Below are 16,546 nucleotides of genomic sequence, written 5' to 3'. Positions count from 1 at the left end.
AACAACCTGACCATGCCTGATGGTTCCAGGCAAGGTTGTCAATCTGTTTCTTTAATTGTCAAATGCGGAAGGTAACACTTACCATATGGCACCTAGGTCAAGTAATTCAGACATTACTCAACATGGTATGAACGCTCCATAGACATCAGAATTTGGGAAATTTGTCACACACGTGGCTAAAGAACTGTCTTCCAAGACTAAAGGTTTCAGCACATCAGATGGTCCACAGGATGGCAGGCAAAAGCCACAAACACAGTTCCACTGTACGATTAGATTAAGATCCCAATCAATCTACCCAAGGTTACAAACTTACTGGAGGCCACGTGGCCACAAGAAGAGCAGGTGCAGCCTATCTCCATGAATCCCGGAGTACCTGTATGGGAGTGGAACACGCCAATGTGCTGCCCACACAAGAAAGGGTTTGGCCAGGTCCAAGAGCCCCTTTCCTGCTGTGGATGAAAGAGGAAAATAGAACCAAGCATACCCCAACCATCTCTAGGTCATTAATGGAAATGATGAACATTCACCTGATCCCTGAGCTTCACACTAAGCTCAGCAGTGGTCAGAGGAGTGGCAGAGTCTATGCCCATAGGCTCTGAACTGCTGCTCAGGCTCATTCACCAGCTTCCTGGGAGGCTGACGTCCTCACCCCAGTCTCTCTGCTTAATGACCTTAGCGCATACTGAGTGTATGTGCTCAGGACACAAGTCCATTGATCTTCAGGGACCATCTTCAACATGAACACAATGTTCCTTTTACTTCCACTGCTTTCCAGTGAAGGTTTTGTGAAGCTAGTTTCCCATCCTGTCTGTGGCTAGATCAGATGCACAGGCTGAGTACAAAGGGGTAACACCCAGGCAGAGGGAGTCAGAGACATTTCAAACAGGCTATATCACCCTCCCCTTAGTATTGTCACCTCTACTCACCCACTCACCCACACGGATGTCTGAAGGGCTTCAGCAGAGACAAGTACCTGGAAAGAAACAGAATTTTGTTGCTACTGTTGCTACAATTTAGATATTCCAGAGAAAAAATATCCTCTAGCCTTGTGAATCATGTAACATGGCACAATTTTAGAGAAGACAGAAGGCAGGTTTTAGGTGTGGAGGAAGACAAGAGGTGGGAGAGGAAAAAACACACACCAAGCATTGGACACCCAGGTTCCGAGCTCAGGAGCACCAACAGAAACTAACTGATATAGTGAAGACAAAAAAAGCAAAAGAAAGGTAAAATCTGGAACTAGAGGCAGGAAGACACCAAAGAAAAGACCCCATCTGCTAAGAAGCAGCTTTTCCATTGTTCTTCCCTCATTGAGCAGTGGAGTCAAAACACACCCTATGGTTCACAAGAGAGGGAATGTAATAATGTCCTACAAGGTTAGTTGATAAACAAACGTTTTACGACAAGGGGGAGGGGTGATAATGGCCCCTAATTGCCACATAAATTTTAAATGGTTCTTCAGCTCTAACCTTCCCTACAAAGCATCAGATCATGTTATTGGCCTCATGACACAGCTGGCCTCCACACTTCTACCTTCTTAGATGTCTCTATGTGCAACCGAGTCAATTAATTCCTAATGAATCAAAGCCCAAATTTTGCTGTGAGCCTGTGCTGACTTAAGAAATCAGCATCCTAATCTATGTTGAAAATAATGCTAGACCCTCTCTCCCCTATCATGCATACTCTGTTTTCGTGGTGGAATTACACCCAAGGATCTGAGTTTCTAGTACATTTGGCCCTTGAGCAGTGCGGGTTTGAACTCCACCAGTCACCTTATATGCAGATTGTTTTCCTCAATACAGTACAATACTGTACATGAATTTTCTCTTTATGATCTTAATAGCATTTTCTCTCTAGCCCACTTCTATGAGAATTATAGTATATAATACATATAACATGCAAAATGTGTTATTCAACTCCTTAGGGTCTTCTACAGCTTCTGGTCAAAATAGAGTCATTTTAGGGACTCAAAAGCTACAAACAGATTTCCACCTGTGTGTGGATTAGTATACCTAACACCCACCATCGTTCAAGGGTCAACTGTATACCAATACATTTTGATTCAGGTAGCACCACATTAAACAGACGCTGGTATCTTAAAAGGCACTCACAAGAATCTCAGTGATTTTTGAGCTGTGTATTTCAAACGTTAATATGTACCTGAGTTACCTGGGGGTTTTGTTAAACTTCAGTTTCTGATTTGATGGGTCTGAGTTTTGTTGTTGTTTCCAGATTTCATTTATTTATTTGAGAGCGAGAGCACGAGCTGAGGGAGATGCAGAGGGAGAGGAAGAAGCAGGCTCCTTACTGACCAGGGAGCCCAACGTGGGGCTCAATCCCAGGACCCCAGGATCATGACCTGAGCAGGAGGCAGACAGTTAACTGACTGAGCCACCCAGGCGACCTGGTAGTTCTGAATTTCTAACGTGCTCCCAGGTGATGCTGATGGTGCTGGGTGACAGTCAAGCTTTGAGTAGCAAGTGAAGAATAACATGTGAAGGTAAATAGTGTCAGTTTGCAAGATGGGGTGAGAGTGGTATTTGTATAGCTTCAAGGAAACAGAGTTAGAAGGATCCTTAGCAACCGTAAGCATGGATTCTTGAGATCATTCAAAAAGTCACCTGTGGAGGAAGAAACATTTTAAGATTTATTTTAGAGAGAGAGAGAGAGAGCATGAGCAGGAGGGGCAGAGAGAGGAGTGAGGGTGGGTAGGATCTCAAGCAGACTCCACGCTCATGACCCTGAAATCACGAGCTGAGCCTAAACAAAGAGTCAAACTCTTAACGGTATGCACCACCCAGGTGCGCCAGGAAGAAACCTCCTAGTAAATTCTAATTCTTAGGTCAACTTCTGGTGCTCTAAAATCCAAAATCCAAAAGGTAAATGTGCACATATGAAAACCTACCTGAAAGTTTCAAAGTTTCATCAAAACATTCAACTACAAGGCTTATATTCCTCACTTACAAAAGATCAAAGATTACATTCTCTGATGTAGTTTCATTCCCATCCTAGATCTTTGGTGGAAAGTGAAGATGATGCAGGTCCAGAGAAAAGGGACTGACTCCTTATCATCTGGAGACCAGACTAAAAGAAGAGAATTGAAAATATATTCTCTAATTCCCCCTCTTTCCTTTTATTAAAAAAACGTATCTTTCAATCTCTTCAGGGTCACCCAGCTAGTCAGCCACATAGCTAATCACTGGAAAATGTGGCACTAAAATCACTAACTCTTAACTCCTGATTCATTGCTTTGCTTTTACAGGCTTAAGGAAAACTTTCCATGTTTAACCTTTGCTTTGGGGTGAGTACTTTGCAATTATAAAATTATATGCAAGGGTGAAAGAAACAGGCTTTAAAAAAAAAAAGTTTGGCATCTCAAATGGCTTACAAGCAAAAGGCAAGCCTGATGACCTCTTCATAGCACCATCCGGCTACAATCAGTAGGAAAATAGTGTCAGTTTATGCTTAGAGTGATAGAACCAGCAGAAGAACTAGCTGTTGTGTAAAATACACAGTCTGTTATGGGTCATTTGGATTTGTTCTAAAGAACTAAGTGAAGATGTGGTTATAGGGTGAAGCCAAGGAACTAGCTGAGGACAGGGATTATTTCAAAAACAAGGATTATATTGTCCAACACCAAGGAAAATTGCTAAGGATGCTTCCTCCTGCATAAAAACAATGTGCTTACATTCATGTTACAAAGAATAGAGATCTTAATTAGGTCTAAGACCAGGCAAGAAACTTTACATGAGTCCTGGTCCTGTGGGAAAATGTCCCAAATTGACACACTGGATAATTCTTTTTATGCTGAATTTACTGCGTTTTAAGTCTTTAAGAGAAATCTCTTAATTATTTTGGTCTTCTGCAGCATTGTCAAGCATTTTGGTGCATGATTTTCTCAAATCCTTGAAATGTCTGCTTTGTGTATCTTATGAAATACTTACTATAGAAAAGTCCAGTTTTCAGCGGCAAGGAGAGATATAGAGATTAAAAAATGATTCCTTACCCTTTATGCAGCTCAGTGTCCAGGTGGGGAGACAGATCTGTGCACACAAATAGAGCATGAAGAGAGGGGGCGGGCAGCATGATCTTGGCTATGAAATGAAGTAGCCTCAAGCTTCCAACATGAAATGTGTATAGCGCAGCGGTTCAGAATGCAGACCTGATGTTAGATTCTCTGTGCTCAAATCCCAACTGCTCTACTTAGTATGTGTCCTTCGACAAATTAAACTTCTTCTTACCTCAGTTTTTCCATATGTAAAATCCTATAAGGATTGAGGACATCTGGGTGACTCAGTTGGTTACACATACAACACTTGATTTTGGCTCATGATCTCAGGGTCCTGGGATTGACCCCTGTGTCAGGCTCCCTGCTGACAGGGAGAAGCAGAGTCTGCTTCTCCTTCTCCCTCGGCCGCCCCACCCATTCTCACTCGCTCTAATAAATACTTTTATTTTTTCTCTAATAAATACTTTTTTCAAAAAGAATAAGGATTGGAAGATATTGATGAAGAAGGAGAGACGGATGAAGGAGAAGATGAGTCATGGAACACGGATGGATTCCAACCTTCCTTTTCTGATTTTCTCCAGTCTCCAGGAGCAAGTTGCAGTCTTTTTTTTTTCTTCCTCTTTTGCTCATTCACCTTAGTTTTCGAAGTCTCTTTTTTCTCCCTTGATACCATGGTTCTCAACTTATTTGAGGAAGAAATACCTTGAGCAGAATACAGTGAGAAAAGAGTCTCTGCCCCTTTCTGTTCCAAATTTATTTTTTATCCCTTCCTGTCTCAACAAAAACTTGATGGAATCAACACCACTGTTGTCTGTGGTGAAAAAAAGGAAAACCTTCTGCTCCCTTAGTTCTGCTAGAAGCTGGAGGGTGTGAGGCCCCTATGTAGTAGTGTCTAGAATTCTAGTTTTCCTCTTTCTCTGTATGTTGGGCTCAGAGATTACACTGTGTCTCTACGTGAATCAGGACAGTTAGCATTTACCGATATGTACATACTTTGTCTTGTTTAAAAAAAAAACTTTTTAAAAATGGGGTTATAGAAGGTCAGCAAAGAGTGGGTTTGAGATGTCTTGGTGGGTCAAGTGGGCATTTTGACAACATGGTTTCTCCTTTGGCACATTTGTGAAATTTAATGGACATCCTTGCAGTTTAAGATGACACTTTTAAAATAAAACTCTCTCCTGCCACTTCCCACTTGATGGAAGGATCAGCAGAACCTATGGGACCTTATTTGGAATTGACAGTCTCTATTATAATTTTGTTCCTATTTTTAAACTTTTTGTTTCACTGGAAAGGAAAGATGATGCTCCATTTTAAATGTTATGTACAAGTTGCTCTATTACAATAAAACTAAATGTATACACACACACAAAAGAACAGTACTTTCCTTAGAGAGTTGAAGATTAAATGAATCAAGATATGTAAAGTCTTTAGAAGAATGGTCTGTCACAGAGTAAGCTTTACTTAAGTGTAAACTACTTCAATTATTATTCTGCAGAGTGAGCTATTTGATTCCCAAGAACTTAATTTAGCACAGAATCTTCCTAGAACCTACAGGGCAAGAGAGCCAACCAGAAGAAGGGGCCATTCTTAATTTGGTCACATAGTGGACATATGCCTGCTACCTCCCATGGTCTCTGAAACAGTGAAATGGACCATCTCCAAATGTCACAAAAGCTTAGGAAAAGTTTGCTTTCTGTGGCTAACATGTTCTCGCTCCATCATGTGTGCTCCACCAACTGCAGGCAACTTACCCAGTGTGTTTCCAAGCACTGAAAACAGGCTCAACCCGGTGGGCTTACTCTGTTACCCAACACCTTGGCAAGGACTTTAGGCTCAGAGAAGGATTGATTTACAGTAGGGGGAAAAAATAGAAAAGAGAAATATTAAAATAAAGTGCAATCATGTTTCTATTTAAAAGTGGTTACTGCCAGCAGTATTGCAAAATAACGCGGGCCAGCAACCAGAAAGCTGCACCTGCACAGATTCCAGCTGTAGAGCCCTAGAACTCTCACTGTGATTGCTCAATAACTCTCGTATTTAGCACCACTGGCAAAAATTTGGCAAACCTTATATGCCACAAAAACACACATACACACAGACACATACCCATACTCATACATACACCGGCAGTTTGCTTAGCCCCTGTGTCATTAAGACACTCTATTTCTGATGGTAGATGGTATTTTTCTTTTAAAACTACTTTTAGAAAATATTTTTTGGTTATTCTTTGAAGTGAAATCATATACAGCTTTATATTCAACCCTACTGAGCTCCTCCTAAATCAAGTGTCATTTCTGTTACGCATGTGCCTTTAACATCTGTATGGCTCTCACAGAAAGAGCTTGTCTACCTTTAGGAATAGCCATTTAAAAAAAAAAAAAACAGTTCAACATTCATTTATGTAGTGTGGTTTTCTGAGGAGTTCCTGATGCAATAATAGTACCATAACATACAGGAAGCTTGTGGCAAACTGGAGAGCTCATTTTGGTGTCTGGATTGGAATAACCACCAGTCCTGGATCAGAAAGATTAAGTGTTGAGTATCAGTCCCACTGCTCAGCAGCTGCCTGCCTGCTCACCTGCCCTTGGACCAGACACTCCGTGAACCTCACTTTGCTCATCTGTACAACAGGAATTAAAGACCCTGTCCTGCCTAGCTGACCTGGATTGATTGCTGTGAACAATTTAATGGAATGATACATGAAGGGAGTGGTAGCTTATAATACCCGTGTCACTCAAGAAAGACAAGAACTTATTTAAAACTCCATGAAAGAACTAAAAAAAGGAAGCAATGTTTTGGCCTCTGTCTTCCCTAGAGGAACCAATCGTGATTGCTTTGAAATTAAGTATTTTCTCTCCTCAACAAATATTCTCAAAATATTTGATAGCATGGTATTGAGAGACAAGATACTAATGAAGGATTAAATTTTGTCCTTACAAATACATTGTTTGGTGACTTAGAGGTCTCATTAAAGTGAATGGCTGGCAGGGAAGAGGGTGCAGGGAACATGTATACGGTCTCCAAGACTCTCTGAATAAGACCAGAGGGGAGAGAAGAGAAGTTTAAGAGAAGTTTAAAAAGATCAAGAACAGGCGTGCCTGGGTGACTCAGTCAGTTAAGCAACTGACCCATGATTTCAGGCTCAGGTCATGATCTCAGGGTCCTGGGATCGAGCCCCATATGGGGGGCTCCATGCTCAGCAGGGAGTCTGCTTGAAGATTCTCTCTCTTGTTCTCCCTCTGCTCTTCCCCCAGTTCATGCTGTCTCTAAAATAAATCCTTTTAAAAAAAGATAAAGAACAAAATTATATATATATGTATGTGATAGATTTATTTCTACTTTCTATTTTATTTGGATTTATCTACTAACTAAAGACGTTTACTTACATCTTTTCTTAATATGTTACCCTCAAATAGAAAAGAGCAGCCATGCGAATGACAAATTTTAATAAAATGTGCCAAGTGCAATGACAGAAAAGCACAAAGGAGAGATACTTAACACAGCTCTTAGGGATCAGGAAAGGCTTCTTAAAAAGGAAATTCCTAACTAAGCCCTCAGGGAAATGGCAATCCTGAAGAAACAACACCCTTTCCAGCTGGAACCAACCCATATTTCCTCCAATAAACTTTGTAACAATATCGTCCGTGCTTCACGTAGAACGTTGTTCATGCCCAGCACCAAAGGAGAGGCCTCAGGGGCTTCCATCTTGCTTGCCATTGCAGAAAATTTATTTAAATGATCCACAATAGTATGGAAGAAAGCCACTTAAATCTAATGAGTGTATACCTAGTTGCCTGGAGCAGAAATCAGAGAGGTTCTGAAATATATATCTAGGCTTCTAGTTTTAAAGCAGATAATGACTACAACCATGGTCAGGTTTATTTAAACCTCTAGGCCTCCACTTACCCAAGAGCCGAACTCTCTTAGTAATTTTGACTATTTGGACTGGTCTCAGATTGATTTATTTTAATTCTAGTAGAGTTAACATAGTTATATTAGATTCAGGTGTACAATAGAGTGAATCAACAGTTCTATACATCACTTATTGCTCATCATGATAAGTGCATTCTTAATCCCCATCACCTGTTTCACCCATCCCCCCAACCACCTCTCCTCTGATAACCACCAGTTTGTTTTCTGTAGTTTAGTTTCTTGGTTTGTCCTTTTTTCTTTGTTTTGCTTCTTAAATTCCACATCTGAGCAAACTCATATTGTATTTGTCTTTCTCTGACTTATCTCACTTAGCATTAGAACCCTCTAGATCCATCCATGTTATTGCAAGATGCCAAGATTTCATTCTCTTTTTTTTTGACTGAGTAATATTTCATTGTGTATAAATACCATATCTTCTTTATCCATTCATCTATTGATGGCTACTTGGGCTGCTTCCGTAAACGGGCAATTGTAATAATGCTGTGATAAACATAGAGGTACCCATATATTTTGAATTTTTGTATCCTCTGGGTAAATACCAAGCAGTGTGATTACTGGATTATAGTGTACTTCTATTTCTAAATGTTTTGAGGAATATTCGTTCTGTTTTCCAAAGTGTCTGTACCAGTTTGCATTTACACCAACAGTGCATGAGAGTTCCTTTTTCTCCACATCCTTGCCAACATTTGTTTTTTGTGTTTATTTTAGCCATTTTGTCAAGTGTGAGGTGATATCTCATTGTGGTTTTGATGTGCATTTCTTTGATGTTGAGTGATGTTGGCCATCTGGATGTCTTTGGAGAAATGTCTGTTCATGGCTTCTGCCCATTTTTTAATTGGATTATGTGGGGTTTTGGTGTTGAGTTGTATAAGCTCTTCATATATTTTGGATACTAACCCATTGTTGGGTACGTCATTTGCAAGTATCTTCTCCCATTCAGTAGGTTGTCTCTTACTTTTATTGATGGTTTCCTTTGCTGTGCAGAGATTTTTAATTTTTTAATCCCCTGTGCCCTTAAGATCATCAGTTAGTTGTTTTAATCTCCGTTCTTTTTCTTCCTCTATTCTGCTTACAATCTTTCTACAGGTAATTGGACCAAAAAATACATGTGTGGACATAACAAGCACACATACATGCTCACAATGAGTCCAGAACTATTTGCATCAGTCGGTACTGGACAATGAACTTTGAAAGAACAAAAAAGATTTCAGGTCCCTCTTCTACATGCAGCCTCTTTGCTTTGCAGTGAGTGAGCTGGCCTACCACTTTCAAATCAGCAATTTAGGTGTCTTATTTCAGAAAGGAATTCATCAGAAACTCATTAAGTAAGGCAATTGGTTTGACCCTGCCACCTGATTAGTAATCTGTTCATAGGTTCTATACCATAATCAGAATTTAATGTTTCAAGGACCACAAGAAAATCACCTAAAAAGAACTGAAATTTGGTTCTGATTTTCCCACTAGCATTCAATTCTGTTGAAAATATGTGAGCCTCCTATATGTGCTCAGCTTACTAACTCAGAACTGAGAGCCCAGGGAGCGAAATCCTGACAGTTACTATTAAGGTAAAAATGGGGTTACAGAATTCATTTTCAAAGTTTCTTTCCAGTTTATTTTTTTTTAAAAAAAATTAAATTGGCACTACCAAATTTAATGACAAGGCTACCCTGCTGAGTTCAGAGCCCAGAAAGCTATTGTCTCCCTGGTCTATGTATCCTACTCTGCTCTAATGTTTCCTATAATGCGACTAATAACCAACCATCAGCAATAAATGCCTTGTCATCTCATTGTTGCACATAGCAATAGCTGGAGCAGTGATACTGACAAATGAACCTGCGTAATCACTTTGGATTTCTTTGTTACATTTCACAGTGTGAAGATAGCTTCTGCTCAGCACGTCCCCAAAAAACAAACAAGCACTATTGCCATCTCCTCCATCAATCTCTCCTTATTGTTGTCATTCAAACCCCTGCACTGCTCTCACTGCCAACCATCTTCTCAGAAAAGTAAAACATCCCAGATCTTTCAGTGTCAACCTTTGATATATCTCTCCCACTGTTCTTTTGCCCACTATATTTAAGAAATAAATGTGAATCCAGAGAGTGAGGGATAGAAAGAACACAAACTTTCTCTACTTTTCAGGCGGTTTTCCTTGAAAAAAAAAAAAAAGAAAGAAAGAAAGAAAAAGAAAAGAAGAAAGCTCATTAAAATCCAGTTGAGTCTGACATTTTCCCTTTTACCTTTTCAATCTTTTTATAGTTTCAAATCATTAACTATCAGCATGAAGCTCAAAGGTAGCTCTCGCCATCTATGAAATGGTGACACATTTGACAATAATGCTTTTGAAGAGCCTGTCACATTCTCTCCCCAAACAAGTCTCATTAATGCTCAAACTGTCTTTCTTTCCTCTCTGCGTCTTTTCTCCTGATTTCTCTCTAATTAGCTTGTTTTTTTATGTTCCCTCGTTCCATAGTTTGAGCTTAAAAAAAAAGAGGTGGATGTCATTTCCATGAACCCCAAGGCCAAGTTAATCAGCAGAATTAATGACTCTATTACCCATTAGACTGGGGGCGGTGGCACTCAACTCCCGAGCACCCAGTGCTCGCCTTCTACCATGCTCCTTCATTTTGCTCTGACAAATGTAAACTTTCACTCTCTCAAAGCAAACCTGAGGTTCAACCTATTTGTACAGCATTTCTTTTCCCTTCAGGGTGTGAATCTGGAATAGAGGTTGAATATGTAGTCACCTCTGTCTGCAGGGTCCATGCTGAGAAAATGTCATGGTATTAAATGAGGATGGATAAAAGGAAATCTCAAGGAATATTGGAAGAGTCCTACCTTATAGTTCCTTGTATGTCCTGCTACAATTGATCATTCCTTCCTACAGAACATTTCACTGTGGCCATATCAAAAAAACTATCAGTCTTTTTTTTTAAGATTTTATTTATTTATTCATGACAGAGAAAGAGAGGCAGAGCACAGGCAGAGGGAGAAGCAGGCTCCACACAAAGAGCGCAATGTGGGACTCGATCCTGGCACTCAAGGATCATGCCCTGAGCCAAAGGCTGACACTCAATCGCTGAGCCACCCATGTGTCCCTGCTTCAGTCTTTTTAAAAGTCATACTGTGGAAGTAAAAGATATATGGAAATTTTTTTTTTAATTTATGATAGTCACAGAGAGAGAGAGAGAGAGAGAGAGAGAGGCAGAGACACAGGCAGAGGGAGAAGCAGGCTCCATGCACCGGGAGCCCGATGTGGGATTCGATCCCGGGTCTCCAGGATCGCGCCCTGGGCCAAAGGCAGGCGCTAAACCGCTGTGGCACCCAGGGATCCCGATATATGGAAATTTAAGCCAGTAGACCGGTTGATCAGTTTCAACAAACGTGATTAGTGGTTGAATAATTTTTGAAATTAGTTTTCAATAAATGGAGGGCAAAAACTTCAAATAGGTGTTTCCTCTTTGAACAAGAATTGAGAAATAGTATTTTTATCATAAAAGTCAACACTAACACAAAATCAATTAAACATTTTGTATGTATTCAAAATACTTTATTTTAGAAGCATCTATCTAAAGCCTGTCAGAATAGGAGACGTTTTACCTTTCATAACTCAACAAAAGCATCCTCCATAGAAGTTCTGAGTTTAATTTTTAATGATATTGTTATCAGTAAAAGGAGAAAGAAAACTAACACAGGCACACAAATGGGCTTCCAAGGAGTAAAAATACCAAGACCATTTCAGAGAAAAGATTCTCATTTTTTTTCAACTATATCTCCACTCTCACATAATGTAAAAAGCTTTTTGGTATCATTTGTTGGGTTATCTTTGCCTAAGGAGATTATTCTCAGAAAAATTTCTTTTTTAGGTCAAAATCTTGCTCTAGTTGGGCTTGAATTATCTTGAGCCAAAAAAGAATGCCTATACTTATTATGCCTTCCAGCCTTTCCCTGGCCTTCACCCTCACTTTGGTCTACAAAATATAACTGAAAGGATATTGACAAGAATGATAATCTTAACATTGACTTTATTCTTTTGCCACATCTATTCATAGAAACAATACCATTCTTGTTCAGTGGCCTTTTTATTTTTAATGAAGGGAAATCCTCAGGGCATTAAAAAAAATTGAGTCAATAGCAGAACTCAAACTTTCAAGAAAGAAAGGTTAGGAAAAAATGACATTTCAGTGGTTATTAATGGGAATTTTGTGTTACAAAAGGGTATTTACAATACTTAGAAATGAACAGAAGAATGTTTGAATTGCTTGGAAAATACCACAATTAGCATTACTATCTTCAAATATCATTGAAAACATAAGCCATCCAAGTTTCTCTTTGATGCGTAGTCAACAGGTGTGAAATAAAACATAAAAATAATAAATTTTATTCACATAACTAAGTGGCCTCAAACACTTCATTTTAAGAGTCAGTGTAATTCCATGATCTTTGTCCCAAATCTGAAACTCAGGAAATAAGAATGATAGTCCCAGTTTTCCAACCTGCCAACCCTCTCAGAATGATCATGAGTAACCTAGAGATGGAGGCAGAAAGTGAAAATGTTACTTATTACAAAGCCATGAAGACAAGAACTGTGTTCTCAGTTGTACCCTAAGAACCCAGGACAGTGCCTGACCCAAAGTTGGCATGAACAACTCGTAGAATATACAAGTGGGAGAAAACTGATTAGTTTAAGCTTCTGTTAGCAGTTATAAACTTTATTTTCCTTATAGAGCCATTTACAATTACCTCCAGGTTACCTAAAAACCTAAGACACATTCTTAAACGTATAAAAGTATGAGTGTGTTTTTGTGTTAAGTTCAAATGAGTAAAGTTGATGAGAACACATGCCCATGTCAGACACATTACTTTTTACCTTGGCTCCTTTAATATTTAAAATGTCAGTAGTGCAAACAAATAAAAGAAAATATGTAAACAAGCTAAACACCCCCGACAGATGAATGGATAAAGAAAATATTTATATTTATGTTTATATTTTATATATTTTAATTAATATTTAATATAAATTCAACATTTAAAAAGGGGATCCTGGATTTGCAACAACATGGCTGACCCTGGAGTATATGATATTAAATGAAATCAACCAGACACAGGAAGAACAAAAATTGCATTCTCATTTCTATGTGGAATCTAAGAAAAGAAAAGAAAAAAGTCAAATACACAGCAGCAGACTAGAACATTGACAGAAGCTGAGACTAGAACATTGATTACAAGGGATGGGGAGGTGAGGGAAATGGACAGATGTTGATCAGAGAATACAAAATGATAGTTTTGTAGGATGAGTAAGTCTGGAGAACTAATATACAGCATGATGACTATAACTAATAATATTGTAGAATACTGGAAATTTTCTAAGACCGTACATTTTAGGTGCTGTCATCAAAAAATAAATTAAAAGGTGGTAAAGTAACTATGTGAGAAGATATGTTAACATGATTGTAGTAATCATTATATATATGAATATCTAATTAGTTCTCATGTTATATGCCTTAAGTATGCACAATTTTTAAAAAGCAAATACTCAACATTTAAAATTAGGATTTTTCCCTATTTCCAGAAGAAAAAAAATGGCTAATACTTGAACACAATTTATCCTACTTGAAGAAAGAGTATCCTCAACCCTGACTACATTAAGGTCATTTGCAGTACTTTAAAAACATTTCAGCTCAGACTCTACCCCAGAGTTTCCAATTAAATTGGTCTGGTTTGGGGCTGAGGCATTGCCATTCTTATGTCTAACAAGGGTTGAAAAGAGCTGTTCTAGAAAAAGATGGTATCAATTAAGAAATAATATCTTTACATTAGAGTTCATCCATAAAGATCAGATGGTGTGGGAAGTCAGTACCTTCTTCCATAAGGGACATTCACTTTCTTTATTTCAGTGTTTATGATATGGATGAACTCCAAGACCACAATAATGCTGAGAGGCACTAATGGGTTCAGATCCTCAACATAATTTCTACCATTGGAAGACAACAGCATAAACTTCTCACTTCCAAAGCTGACGAGGCATCAGAATCACCCGAGGAACTTCTTAGAGAAGCAGATTGCAAGGTACCACAAGTGATTAACTGAATCAAGAGTCTCCAGAGATAAAAGCCTGTTACACATTTTTATCAAACTATCCAAGAGTTCTTATATGTTTATCTTTTTAATAATTATTAGGCCTGCATGAAGTTGCGAGTATGTCATAAATACATAGAAATATATCATTCTAAAAGCAAATCCCTTCTGTGGTATGGTAGAAAGGCAGTAGTCTTTGGACTTCAATTAGAATTCTAGCCTCACCTTAACTAAAATATGTGCCCATGAGTAAGTTACCTAAAGCCTCTGTGTAGCTGAGAAAATAAGGATAAGAACACGTCCCTCGAGAGTTGCTGTGAACTCTCCTGCAATGTAGAGCACAGTATAGATGACTAATCCATGTCTGTTCCTTTCTCCCCTCCTCTTCCCTGTAATGTGACCAGTGGAAAAAAGAATACTAGAAACAAGAAAATATAAAGTATGGTTGATAAATAAGAAAAAAATAAATAGAGGAATTAAGAACTTGTTAATCCTTTCTTTTAAATAATTTCTAATAATTAAAGGGTAAAAATTAATGGTAATTTTTCCTGGGATTCAAACTACCTACAGATTAAATGACTCTGAAATTTTTTCTGGAACTCATAGCATAGCCATGTTTACTTGATTTGGGCAAAGGGTTTGGAAACAATTCAGAAACTATGACTCATAACAAATTCATGAAGGCAAAAAGAAGATTCCATTTGAAACTGCAGGTGTTGATTATGAAAAAGAAAGATACAGTAAAATCAGGTCTACCTTCTGGTTCTCTAATTCACTCTTCTCTGAGGAAAGAACTTGGCTCTTACTCTTTTATTTATCAATAATATAAAAAAGTCAATGGCCCTATAAATCTTCTACTAAAAATCCTCTTCTAAACAAGGTGAGTTCAATTCAACAAATATTTTCTCACCAACCAAATGTTTTGGCCATACAAATGCCAAAAACATTCTCCTTTGTACTCCCAGACTATCTGGAATATGCTTTTGCTATCACACTTTCACACCATTTTGTAAATATCTGTTTCCTTGTGTCTCTCCCCTACTAAACAGTGTGTTCCTCCAAGACAGAAACCAGAACATATTTGTCTTTGAATTTCTCTTGCTCAACACACTGCCTGACACAAAGTTTTTTTTTTGGGGGGGGGAGACAAAAAATTGGAAGAAGGAGTGTTAATGTTAACCAGCGACAAAAGTATTGTGTATTTGAATTATATGTTGGTATATATCAAGCATTGGACAAAGCCCAATCTCATTCATAAAGGAAAAGAAATATAAATAAAATATTAAAAAGTTGACTCTAGCAATACACTAAAAGAATAACTAATAAATCATTACTAAGTGATGATCATGTCAGGAATACAACAATAGTTCATTGTTAGAAAATGTATCAAGGAGATTCACCATATTAAAAGGCCAATGGAAAAATACATTATTATCTCAACATGCCAACAAGGTGTTTGGTGGAAAGATATTCCCATAACAATAAACATTTAAACTGAAGAATATACCAACTTCATGAATAATAGTGAATCTCTGGAATCAGTCATATAAAAGTCAAGAATAGTAATAATTAGTAATTTCTGCTATTAACTCTACTATTCTCATATACACATACAATTAAACATTGTTGAAAGCATAATTATGGGAAAAAAAGAAGGCAAAATTACCACTGTTTTAAAATGATATACTTGTAGGACACCTGGGTGGCTCAGTGGGTTAAGTGTCCAACTCCGTCTCTTGGTTTTGGCTCAGGTCATGATCTCAGAGTCATGAGATCAAGCCCTGACTCTGATTCCATACTCAGTGTGAGATGTATTTGGGGTTCTCTCTCTTTCTCCCATTCTTCCCTCCCCCCTCACTCTTGCACACTTGCTTTTTCTCAAATAAATGAAATATTGAAAAATAAAAAAAATTAAAGGGATGCCTGGGTGGCTCAGTGGTTGAGTGACTGCCTTCAGCTCAGGACATGATCTCAGGGTCCAGGGATTGAGTCTTGCATCAGGCTTCCTGTGGGCAACCTGCTTCTCCCTCTGCCTATATCTCTGTCTCTCTGTATCTCTCATGAATAAATAAAATCTTTTTAAAAATGTTAAATTAAATGATATATTTGTATACCTGAAAGAATCAGAAGATCAAACTGAAAAAAATAGAAAATTAGGAATTCAATAAGATGGTCAGATAGAAATCTCCTATGTTGTCCTAATTCTAAGCAGCTTAACTACATTGGCTATAGGTTTCCTTTCCCCAAAAAATCAACCCTGAAGTATACAGAGAAGGAGGGAGGAAGAAGAGAAATGAACATCCAGGCAGGAGTGTAATTTTGAAATGGTGCTGCATTGGCCAGGGTGGGATGGGGAAGAAGCAGGTAGATTAGGCTAGAGGTGGGAAGCTACTCATCTTGGCTATAGGAGATAGAATAGAAAGGCAAACTTGGTATCCTGCTCTTTATTCTCCTATGCCAGTGGTTCTGAAAGTGCTATCCCAGGACCACCGCAGCAGTATCACTTGGAACTTGTTGAAAATATAT

General features: G+C 38.4%; 1 long non-coding RNA gene across 1 annotated transcript in view; it reads right to left on the bottom strand.

Annotated features, from left to right (window-relative positions):
- LOC125754381 (uncharacterized) overlaps positions 1 to 16,546 on the bottom strand; it is a 70,184-nt gene that overhangs the window by 33,155 nt on the left and 20,483 nt on the right. The window contains exon 2 of the long non-coding RNA XR_007408383.1: positions 927 to 973. This is a non-coding gene — a long non-coding RNA (uncharacterized LOC125754381). The remainder of the gene's footprint in view (positions 1 to 926; positions 974 to 16,546) is intronic.

Source organism: Canis lupus, chromosome 35, assembly GCF_003254725.2.
Source record: "Canis lupus dingo isolate Sandy chromosome 35, ASM325472v2, whole genome shotgun sequence".
Classification (NCBI taxonomy): Eukaryota; Metazoa; Chordata; class Mammalia; order Carnivora; family Canidae; genus Canis; species Canis lupus.
The sequence above is the reverse complement of the archived record's forward strand: the minus strand, read 5'-3'. Positions and strand labels throughout refer to the sequence as shown.